Genomic DNA, 12,395 nt, shown 5'->3' with positions numbered 1-12,395 from the left:
AATACATATAGGAGGGCGGAGATCCTGCAGAGGGGGCGCAATATGGCAGAATTCGTATAGGAGGGCGGAGATCCTACAGAGGACATATTTCTAAATCCACGGGGCGCAAAAAAGTTTGAATAATACGTTCTAGGGGAGCGGAAATCCCATAGAGGACATATTTTGAAATCTACGGGGGCGCAAAAAAAGGGGCGCAGTTTTTTTTTAATTATACGTTCTAGGGGAGCGGAAATCCCGTAGAGGACATATTTTGAAATCTAAGGGGGCGCAAAAAAGTTAGAGGAATACATATAGGAGGGCGGAGATCCTGCAGAGGGGGCGCAAAATGGCAGAATTCGTATAGGAGGGCGGAGATCCTACAGAGGACATATTTCTAAATCCACGGGGCGCAAAAAAGTTTGAATAATACGTTCTAGGGGAGCGGAAATCCCGTAGAGGACATATTTTGAAATCTACGGGGGCGCAAAAAAAAGGGGCGCAGTTTTTTTTAATTATACGTTCTAGGGGAGCGGAAATCCCGTAGAGGACATATTTTGAAATCTAAGGAGGCGCAAAAAAGTTAGAGGAATACATATAGGAGGGCGGAGATCCTGCAGAGGGGGCGCAAAATGGCAGAATTCGTATAGGAGGGCGGAGATCCTAATACGTCCTAGGGGAGCGGAAATCCCGTAGAGGACATATTTTGAAATCTACGGGGGCGCAAAAAAAGGGGCGCAATTTTTTCTTAATTATACGTTCTAGGGGAGCGGAAATCTCGTAGAGGACATATTTTGAAATCTAAGGGGGCGCAAAAAAAGTTAGAGGAATACATATAGGAGGGCGGAGATCCTGCAGAGGGGGCGCAAAATGGCAGAATTCGTATAGGAGGGCGGAGATCCTACAGAGGACATATTTCTAAATCTACGGGGGCGCAAACAGTTCGAATAATACGTTTTAGGGGAGCGGAAATCCCGTAGAGGACATGTTTAGAAATCTACGGGGGCGCAAAAAAGTTCGAATAATACGTTCTAGGGTGCGGATATCCCGAAGCTGACAATTTTTTTAAAATCTACGGGGCGCAAAAAAGTAAGAAGATTACATATAGGAGGGCAGAGATCATGCAGAGGACATATTTCTAATTCTACGGGAACGCAAAAAAGTTTGAATAATACGAATAATACGGCGGAAATCTCGAAGCGGACAATTTTTTTTAATTCTACCAGGGCGCAAAAAAAAGGTAGAGGAACACCTATAGGAGGGTGGAGATCCTGCAGAGGACATATTTCTAAATGTACGGGGGCGCAAACAGTTCGAATAATACGTTTTAGGGGAGCGGAAATCCCGTGGAGGACATATTTTGAAATCTTAGGGGGGCGCAAATAAATTAGAGGAATACGTATAGGAGGGCGGAGATCCTGTATAGGACGTATTTCTAAATCTACGGGGGCGCAAACAGTTCGAATAATACGTTCTAGGGGAGCGGGAATCCCGAAGTGGACATTTTTTTTAATCTGCAGGGGCGCAAAAAAAATAGATGAATACATATAGGAGGGCGGAAATCATTCAAAGGACATATTTCTAAATCCAAGGGGCGCAAAAAGTTTGAATAATACGTTCTAGGGTAGCGGAAATCCCGTAGAGGACATATTTTGAAATCTACGGGCGCAAAAAGAGTTGAAGAAATTCGTATAGGAGGAGACATATTTTCATATCCACGGGGGCGCAAAAAAGTTCGAATAATACGTTCTAGGGGGCGGAAATCCCGAAGCGGAAAAATTTCTTAAAATCTACAGGGCGCAGAAAAGTAAAAGGAATACATATAGGAGGGCGGAGATCCAGCAGAGGGCATGTTTCTAAATTAATGAGGGCGCAATAATGTTCGAATAATATATTTTATGGAGCGGAAATTCCGAAGCGGACATTTTTTTTAAATCTACAGGGGCGCAAAAAAAGTTAAAGGAACACGTATAGGAGGGCGGAGATCTTTCAGAGGACATATTTCTAAATCTACGGGGGCGCAAACAGTTCGAATAATACGTTTTAGGGGAGCGGAAATCCCGTAGAGGACATATTTTGAAATCTATGGGGGCGCAAAAAAGTTCGAATAATACGTTCTAGGGGGCGGATATCCCGAAGCTGACTTTTTTTAAATCTACAGGGCGCAAAAAAGTAAGATGAATACATATAGGAGGGCAGAGATCATGTAGAGGACATATTTCTAATTCTACAGGGCGCAAAAAGTTTGAATAATACGTTCTCGAGGCGGAAATTTTTTTATTTCTACCGGGGCTCAAAAAAAAAGTTAGAGGAACATTTATAGGAGGGTGGAGATCCTGCAGAGGACATATTTCTAAATTTACGGGGGCGCAAACAGTTCGAATAATACGTTTTAGGGGAGCGGAGATCCCGTGGAGGACATATTTTGAAATCTTAGGGGGCGCAAAAAAGTTAGAGGAATACGTATAGGATGGCGGAGATTCTGCAGAGGATACATTTCTAAATCCACGGGGGCGCAAAAAAGTTCGAACAATTAGAGGAACACCTATAGGAGTACGGAGGACATATTTCTAATTCTATGGGGGCTTGAAAAGTTCGAAAATTACGTTCTAGGGGAGCGGAAATCCCGTAGAGGACATATTTTGAAATCTTAGGGGGCGCAAATAAATTAGAGGAATACGTATAGGAGGGCGGAGATCCTGCAGAGGACATATTTCTAAATCCACGGGGGCGCAAAAAGTTTGAATGATACCTTCTATGAAGGCGGAAACCCTGAAGAGGATTTGTTTTCAATCTACAGGGGCGCAAAAAAGTTAGAGGAATACGTATAAAATTCCAAAATCTACTTGGGAGCAAAAAAAAATAGAATAATACGTTCTAGGGAATGGGAATCCCGTAGAGGACTTTTTTTAATCTAAGGAGGCGCAAATCAGTTAGAGGAATACATAAGGAGATCCTACAGAGGACATATTTCAAAATCTACAGGGGCACAAAATAGATAAATACGTATAGGAGGGCGGAGATCCTGTAGAGGAAATATTTCAAAATGTACGGGTGCGCAAAATAGAATGATTCGTATACGAGGGCGGAGATCCTGGACATATTTTGAAATCTAGGGGCGCAAAACAATTAGAGAAATACGTATAGGAGGGCGGAGATCATGCAGAGGACATATTCCTAAATCTACAGGGGCGCAAACAGTTCAAGTAATACGTTTTAGGGGAGTGGAAATCCCGTAGAGGACATATTTTGAAATCTAAGAGGGCGCAAGAGGAATAGGTATATGAGGGCGGAGATACAACAGGGGACATATTTTGAAATCTAAGGGTGCCCAAAACAATTAAAGGAATACGGCGTATAGTAGGGCGGAGATAAATAAATAAAATAAAGAATTAAATTCCACAGGGACGCAAAAAGTTTAAATAATACGTTCTTGGGGCAGGAATCCCATAGAGTACTTTTTTTAATTTAAGAAGGCTCAAAACAGTTAAAGGAATACGGGGCGCTAAAAAGTTTGAAGTTTCTAGGGGGCGGAAGTCTCGAAGCGGACATTTTTTCAAATCTACAGGGGCGCAAAAAGTTAGAGGAATACATATAGGAGAGCGGAGACTCTGCAGAGGACATATTTCTAAATCTGCAGGGGCGCAAACAGTTCGAAAAATACGTTTTAAGAGAGCAGAAATCCCATAGAGGACATATTTTGAAATCTAAGGGGCGCAAAAAGTTAGAGGAATACATATAGGTGGAGATCCTACAGAGGACATATTTCTAAATCCACGGGGGCGAAAAAAGTTCGAATAATACGTTCTAGGAGAGCGGAAATCCCGTGGAGGACATATTTTAAATCTGCAGGGGCGCAAAAAGTTAGAGGATCACGTATGGGAGGGCGGAGATCCTGCCGAGGACATATTTCTAAATCTACAGGGGCGCTAACAGTTCGAGTAATACGTTTTGGGGAGCGGAAATCCCGTAGAGGACATATTTTCAAATCTACGGAGGCGCAAAAAAGTTAGAGGAATACGTATAGGAGGGCGGAGATATTTAAATAAATAAATTCTACGGGGCGCAAAAAGTTCAAATAATACGTTCTAGATCCCGTAGAGGACTTTTTTAATCTAAGGAGGCTCAAATCAGTTAGAGGATTCGTATGGGAGGGCGGAGATCCTGCAGAGGACATATTTCAAAATCTACGGGGTGCAAAATGTTCGAATAATACGTTCTAGGGGAGCTGGAATCCCAAATAGGATACATGGAGAATATAAGGGGGAACGATTTCAGAATGGTAGGAGCAGTAAAAGCGATCTTAGAGAGCGGAAAATTTTTCAGAAGAAAATTATTTTTCGTTTCGGTGAAAAGTAAGCAAAAAAAAATTTTTTTTTTGGTCACGAGAGCTGGTTACTCAGTGAGTAACTTGGAGTAACCACCATGACAGCACTGGTCTTACAGTCCTCAAAATATATCTCTAATAAAGATCATATATTCATCGTCTTCGGAAAACATGAATTTTGACACCCATATATGGATGGTTCCAGATGGTGCCAAAACCGGCCCCTCCTGGAAAGCCTATGGAACCTGCTATAAGGGTGGCAGTGGACACTATCATTCTGGAAATGTTTCCGTAATCATCGTCTCGCAAATCCATGAAGTCAGATACTCATATTTGCATTATTCCGATCTGTTATCATTTCATCATGTTCCTGGTACCGTTTTTACGGAAATGGCCGTATCTCTGTGTAGTTTGGATGGATTCTCGATCTACAGCCACCATTGACCGGCATATAAGTTCTAGTTTTCGGAAAAAGCACAAAACATGAGGAAAGTTAACGTCACTTAAAATGACAAGCAGTGAAAAAAATGCATCTTGAACATACCCTCGGAAAACCCGGAAGATTTCCGGTGGCCAAGGACCAATCTCAGGTTTTGCAGGGGGACAGTATACTAGAAGAGTGTCCGCTTCTGATTATTATTATTTATTCAGACTAAGGCCGAAGTGGCCTGTGCGGTATATAAGAGTCTTCTCCATTCGGCTCGGTCCATGGCTACACGTCGCCAACCACGCAGTCTACGGAGGGTCCGCAAGTCATCTTCCACCTGATCGATCCACCTTGCCCGCTGCGCACCTCGCCTTCTTGTGCCCGTCGGATCGTTGTCGAGAACCATTTTCACCGGGTTACTGTCCGACATTCTGGCTACGTGCCCGGCCCATCGCAGTCGTCCGATTTTCGCGGTGTGAACGATGGATGGTTCTCCCAACAGCTGATGCAATTCGTGGTTCGTTCGCCTCCTCCACGTACCGCCCGCCATCTGCACCCCACCATAGATGGTACGCAGCACTTTCCTTTCGAAAACTCCAAGTGCGCGTTGGTCCTCCACGAGCATCGTCCAGGTCTCGTGTCCGTAGAGGACTACCTGTCTAATTAGCGTTTTGTAGATTGTCAGTTTGGTACGGCGGCGAACTCTATTTGATCGGAGCGTCTTGCGGAGTCCAAAGTACGTACGATTTCCAGCCACTATGCGTCTCCGAATTTCTCTGCTGGTGTCATTTTCGGCAGTCACCAGTGAGCCCAAGTACACAAATTCTTCTACCACCTCGATTTCGTCACCACCGATGCAAACTCGCGGTGGGTGGCTCACATTGTCTTCTCTTGAACCTCTTCCTATCATGTACTTCGTCTTCGACGTGTTGATGACTAGTCCGATCCGCTTAGCTTCCCTCTTCAGTCTGATGTAGGCTTCCTCCATCTTCTCAAAGTTACGTGCCATAATATCTATGTCGTCGGCGAAACCAAATAGCTGGACGGACTTATTGAAAATTGTACCACTCGTGTTAATCCCTGCTCTTCGTATTACACCTTCCAAAGCGATGTTGAATAGCAAACATGAAAGACCATCACCTTGCCGTAACCCTCTGCGGGTTTCGAAGGGACTCGAGAATGCCCCTGAAACTCGAACTACGCACATCACCCGATTCATCGTCGCTTTGATCAACCGTGTCAGTTTATCCGGAAAACCGTGTTCGTGCATTAGCTGCCATAGCTGGTCCCGATCGATTGTATCATATGCGGCTTCGAAGTCGATGAATAGATGATGTGTGGGCACGTTGTATTCGCGGCATTTCTGCAGTACTTGGCGAATGGCAAACACCTGGTCCGTGGTGGAGCGTTCGCCCATAAAACCCGCCTGGTACTGCCCCACGAACTCCCTTGCAATTGGTGCTAGTCGACGGCATAAAATTTGGGAGAGTACCTTGTAGGCGGCAATGTGATTGCGCGGTAGTTGCTACAATCCAGCTTATCGCCCTTTTTGTAGATGGGACACACGACACCTTCCATCCACTCCTGCGGCAAAACTTCCTCCTCCCAAATCTTGGTAATGACCCAGTGCAGCGCTCTAGCCAGTGCCTCACCACCGTGTTTAAATAGCTCTCCTGGTAGTTGGTCAACCCCAGGGGCTTTGTTGTTCTTGAGCCGGCCAATCTCCTCCTGGATTTCCTGGAGATCCGGAGCCGGTAGAATTATGTCCTGCGCGCGTTCTCCCAGGTCCATCACCATACCGCCATCTTCGTCTGCCACATCGCCATTCAGGTGTCCGCTTCTGATGCCCCTGGTTTTATCAAAATCGGATTATTCTACGCAAAGTTATGCTGGTTTGAATTTCGACTTATTTTTACCTACCTCAACCTTTTTGTCTAACCCCTGTACCTCAGCTATCGCAGTACTGGTGCTTCCGAGAGTAATGGCTAATCCTCCTACTACTGCTAACGTCACTAACTCAGGCTGGACCTAACGGAGTCGAGCTCGCGGATCCATCTATGTATTTGCGTGTCATCGGGGTGGATCTCGTTCTGGGAACTGAAACAATTTTCGACTACTTCGACTCCGGCAGGAAGATCAAACTTGGAATGCAAAATTTAGCATACCAAGAGTCCGTATTCGGTTGGACTGTCATAGAAGGATATTTCGAAGATAATCAAGATATGTGTAGCAGCTCTAATATCGCAACTACAGGTCGATTCAGAGCTCTATTTTTTCGGTTCTGGGTCATGGGGGAGGCAGAATCCACAAACATTGATTCCCCCAATAAGTCCCCCGGCTGCAAAACAAGACCATGCTGAGGGTGGCTGGGCTCGATTCCCGGTGCCGGTCTAGGCAATTCATCGTGTTAGCCTCAAGATATACGGATGCAAAAATGGTAACCTGGCTTAGAAACCTCGCAGTTAAATAATAACTGTGGAAGTGCTTAATGAACACTAAGCTGCGAGGCTCTGTTACAGTGTGGGAATGTTATGCCAATAAGAAGAAGAAGAAGTCCCGCTGTGAAGCCATCTTTTAGTGAAAAGTACAGCGCAGATTCGACGGCCGCTATTTTGAAGTACTGCCCAAGAACAAAAGTGCCATTTCTAGGTTGGGCAAGCCAAGGGAGATCATAAATCAGCATTTTCTGGGCATTATTACCGCATAAGTATATTTATCAGGGTTTCTATTTTACTAATTTCCACGAAAAAAAGAAGTCTGTGGTATTTTCTGAATTTAGTCGTTTTGAACCTTTTTCAAATCTAGTAATTATTTGTTTTGTTTTAAAGCTTATACATAAATGTTATGTACACAATATTTTTTCTTATTTTTTTCTGATGAATACCCTGCATTTGGAAAAGGTACATTTACACATGTTCAATTTCATTCATTTCAAATTAGAAACTTCTTAGAACAACTTCGATGAAACAAAATACAAAATATAATAAAGACTTCATCTATCATAGCCATTCGGTTACACACCTGTGCCTCCGAAGCAATACAACCAACAACAACGAACCAGAAAACTCTACGCGTGGGTGTTTTGTTTCCTATTCAGCTGTTTTGAGCAAACTTTTTGTGCTTGCGTGTCACTAATACCATACCGCCCCATTACCTGCCCACCTAATCCACCCTCCACCAGCGGTGAAGAAATCATTGAATGCTTAGTCACTTACCTACTCGGGCTGTTACTGCGTTGCTGCGTCCGAAGTTCCAATGCTCCCGAAAACAAGGGGTGAATAAATTTTCATTTTTCCCCGTACCACCTCCCCAGCCAGCACGGCAAATCCCGACGCAACAGGAGTGCGCCCGCTTTGACATGCAACTCCACTCGTGGATACACCGAATTCTTCACTCTCGCAGTCAATGTGCTGCCGTTTGGGACGAAGATAGATGAAGGTGCTGGAACGCATCTTGCGAAATTCGGTTAGCTACCTGCCCACGGAAAAGGAATTGGATTTTTTTTTTTCGAAATCGCTCTCACGTCTTCGTTAGAGAAGAGGTGTTTTGTGTCACTCATTCTCCGAACGATGCGGTTGGTTCAGTTCAGTACTCTGAGTGGTGCGAACTCATGGGTTGATGTGCTGTAAACCTAAACATCGGAGGCATTGCCATCACCAATGGAGAAAATTCGAAAATAATTGGAAGGAAATAAACTAAGTGGTTTTTAATAATTTATTTAGCTATTCCAACAGAAAGAGCGAATCGTGCCCAACGAGTATGTAACAACTCTTGAAACATTTCGAAAATGCTTCGTTCAGCTGACGACCATAGGCGATATATTATGATAAATAGTAGACATCGGTTGTACGCAAGGTTTGCTTTTTGTAGGCAACCAAATGATGGATGAAATCTTAATTTGATGCATAATAATATCTTTGCGAGATCTTCCGTAGCTCATTGGCTGTATGAGTGGCTTCAAAGCAGGCCTTGTTGATGGTGATAGGATTCACGCTCCAGTACGGTCCAGCAAGTGTTTAAGTGGGCAAGTGGTAACCTGTGGTAACACGCCTTTTAACCTTGCAATAAAAAAGTAAACAAAGAACATTTTCGCTCTGAGGGTTCATTTTCAAAAGAAACGATTTATTTTAACAATTGTACACTCAGATGTTCCGTTCCATCAATTTTGTAATTCAATGCATAGATTTTTTGTTTGGCTGTTGTCTCAAAATTTGTTTACCACTGAAAAACATTATTGTGCCTATATTTCGTTATCCTAAACGTGCGTTCATCTCAAAAATTGCTTTAAAATGCATTCTATTTATTCCGAAGATTGTAGGGTTGTTTGATAAATCTAATCATTTTCAGAAACTCTGAATTAATTATAACAATGAATTACTGCTATTTCATATAATTATGAAGTTGCAAGTATTTTGATTCCATAGCAGATGTAGATAATAAAAAGGAATAAGTTGTCTTCCGAAAAACCTTCGAAACCTATATTTAAGTGGTTATAGTGAAAATCACCACTATCAAATAAATGTAACAAAATGTTCGGTGATCACAAAAACTACATGTTGATTTTACGACCAATATCTTTTCAAAAACCTTATGAAAATCTTGTGTTATTGCATTCCATCACTCTATATGTGTTTTAAGAGATATGTACATCTCAACCTCATTAGGACCGATAGAAATATTTTAAAAATATTTCCCTCTTCCATCGGATTTTTTGCCCATAAATAATATTTATAAGGGGCAACAACATAATATTCGGAAATTTCTTACATCAATTTGAGAGTTATTTTTTAATCGATTGGGATACTAGTTCTGAGGACAATTCTAGGCAATTAGCAAGCATTATCATGCAGCTTGCAATAAGCTTTGCTATTATAGAATGTAGTACCACTGATGGAAAAAGGAAGATCTTGCCATATAACAAAAATCATGTTTCCGTGGCTTTGGAACAAATCGTCGAATGACATTTCGTCGAATGACGTTAAGTCGAATAATATTTGATTGAAGAGACTTTTGGACAAACGGACATTTAGTCGAATGGACATTTAAATAATAAATGATTTTTTGGCTAAATTTGATTTAATAATCCACAAGATAGATATGTGAACTGTTGAAATTGTTGATTCAGTGTTCACGTAAAAAAATTTAATGTTATTTATTATTAAGATTTCTAATACTTTTTTGCCAACGCAGGCGCCTAATGATATGTAAAGAAAAAACTTATACATCGCATTAGTCACATACATTCCGAAACTTATACTTTTCATTAGCTTATGAATGTTATTAGCTATTTGATATGGGATCATTCATTAGGTGGCATAATGAAGAGTATAAGTATTTTCGAATGGTTTTTTGCCAAAACATATAAGGTTATTTTTTTACGTGTTGTTATCTGTTAAGATGTAAGTTAAAAAAATTAAAAAATCTAGATGAACTGATTGGTGTACAATGGACGTAAGAATCAATCAGCAGCGGATGAAACACATACGGAAGTATGTTGTATGCGAAAGTGAGTTTTTTTCGCCTGAGCAAACGAAAACATCTTGAGATAATGGCGGACCATAAGTAGAAAAAGAGAAAACCTACAAAAAAAGCAAAAGATAAGGTACTGGTGAGGAAATACCTTTTATTTTATTATTATTATTTTGACACAAGCTCAAAAACCAATGATATCAAAATTCATATTTCAAATACCGTGGGGGACCAAAATCCATACAGCACCGAAATCCGTCCACTTCGTAAGATATCAATTAAATGAAGGGGGTTTGAGGGAATTAATTTATGCATCATTTATCTTATTTTGATATTATGTTTGGCAGAAAGCTTACTGGCCATTGAAATAGAAAGTAGGCTCTGAAATTAAAATAACATAATCAAAAAACAAATCGACACCCCGCGCGAAGCTTCAGGTGCCATTTTGTTCGCGTGTTGGACGCAATTGTACCGACAGTGAGTGTGTTTAAATTGCAAATTGCAATTAATGGAGTAAGATCAACAGCATAAATAACAAAGGGATCCCTTCTCAAGGTGCGTATTGCGCTATTCACAGTGTTAGTTTGATCAATTGGTCTGCTTTAATTTAAATATTTTGTTATAAAATAGCTGTACGGATTATGGTCATATGATTCAAAGTCCGTCCACGGTGGACGGATTTTGATTTAGGAGGTGTTCATTACTAATGCAATACAGTGGAGCACACAAAAAATAGAGGCCCTTGGGCAGTTAGATCAATGACGAACGTTCTATTTGCATTCGATTTGTATTTTCTAGAGCTTTTACGTATACTGAAGTGCTTAAATGTACGAGTTTCGATGCACCACGGTACTTCGTCGTAGTCGGCTACCAAACATTCCGTTGATTGACATTTAGTGGAATGGTCAAATGACATTTCGTTGAAAGGATGTTTAGTCGATGGGACATTTGGTCGAATGGATATTTCATAGAATGTAAAGTGCAGCAAAGTTTTTTTTTATTTTTTCATGGGTACTCTTCCTTCCACTCAATATCTATAGAATAAGTTCAAAATAAAATTCACTTTCAACCATAATTCTTTATTGGTTGGCCGTAAATTTAAAATCGATCAATTGGCTATACGATCTGTCTATTGAACGTTATGTCTTTTCAAACATAGTATTCGAACACGAAACATCATGCGATTAAATGTCTTTTGACTAAGTGGAATAGATTTTCATCGTAGTTAGTTATAGGGGTACGCTCTAGTCAGTATCCTGTCCGAAATATTTCCCGTAATCCTATTATGTATCCCATCCATCATTCTTTGATCAATAAAGGAGCATTAATTATGTGACTTTTTGAAACACCGCAATAAATTCATTAGTTTTTATTTATAATTTACTAAAGTTCCTGTCTTTAAAATATTTATCGACGAAATGTACAAAGATTCTTCATTCAAAAATCTGTTTTTTTAAGTGTCCTTTCGACCAAACGTCATACGACCAAATAACGTACTTCTCTAGTAAACTAAAATTAACTTTTCACTAATTGTACAATCGGCCGAATGTCCATTTGGCCGAATGTTCATTTAGCTGAATGTCCATTTGGCGTAATATCCATTTGACGTAATGTACTTTTGACCAAATGTCATTCGACCAAATGACGTACGTCTCTAGTAATCGGTCGAATGTGTATTTGGCGTAATGTCCATTTGACCTAATGCCCTTTTGACCAAATGTCATTCGACTAAATGTTATTCAACGATATATCTTTCGACGAAATGGTGAATCTATACCGTATTTTCGAAAGTCAGTTTAGTTAGTTTAGTTGAATGACATTTGGTCGAAAGGGCATTACGTCGAATGGACATTTGGTTGAAGGGACATTTAGTCGAAATCAAATTTTATAAACAAGAATCATTGTACATTTGGTCGAATGGAGATTTGGTCGAAAAGCGAATTTTCGAATGAATGATTTTGATAAATTTAGTCGATTGACGTTTCGTCGAATGGATATTGGAAAAAAAGGAATTTTAGTTAATAATATTTAATAAATAAATGATTTATTGCGGTATTTAAAAAAACTCACTTATTTATTGCTAAAATATTGTCAGAAGAATGATGGGTTCATGAAAAGAATAAAGAATAGAAAAACAGTGAATATTCCTGACAGGATTTTAACTTCGGCGAACCCCTCTAACCGACTACGATGAAT

General features: G+C 40.8%; 1 protein-coding gene across 7 annotated transcripts in view; it reads left to right on the top strand.

Moving 5' to 3' along the window:
• LOC134218493 (kazrin) overlaps nt 1–12,395 on the top strand; it is a 410,880-nt gene that overhangs the window by 26,595 nt on the left and 371,890 nt on the right. The gene's annotated exons all lie outside the window — the stretch shown is intronic.

Source organism: Armigeres subalbatus, chromosome 2 (genome assembly GCF_024139115.2).
Source record: "Armigeres subalbatus isolate Guangzhou_Male chromosome 2, GZ_Asu_2, whole genome shotgun sequence".
Lineage (NCBI taxonomy): Eukaryota > Metazoa > Arthropoda > Insecta > Diptera > Culicidae > Armigeres > Armigeres subalbatus.
Note: the sequence above shows the minus strand (reverse complement) of the source record. Positions and strands in the feature narration are given on the sequence as shown.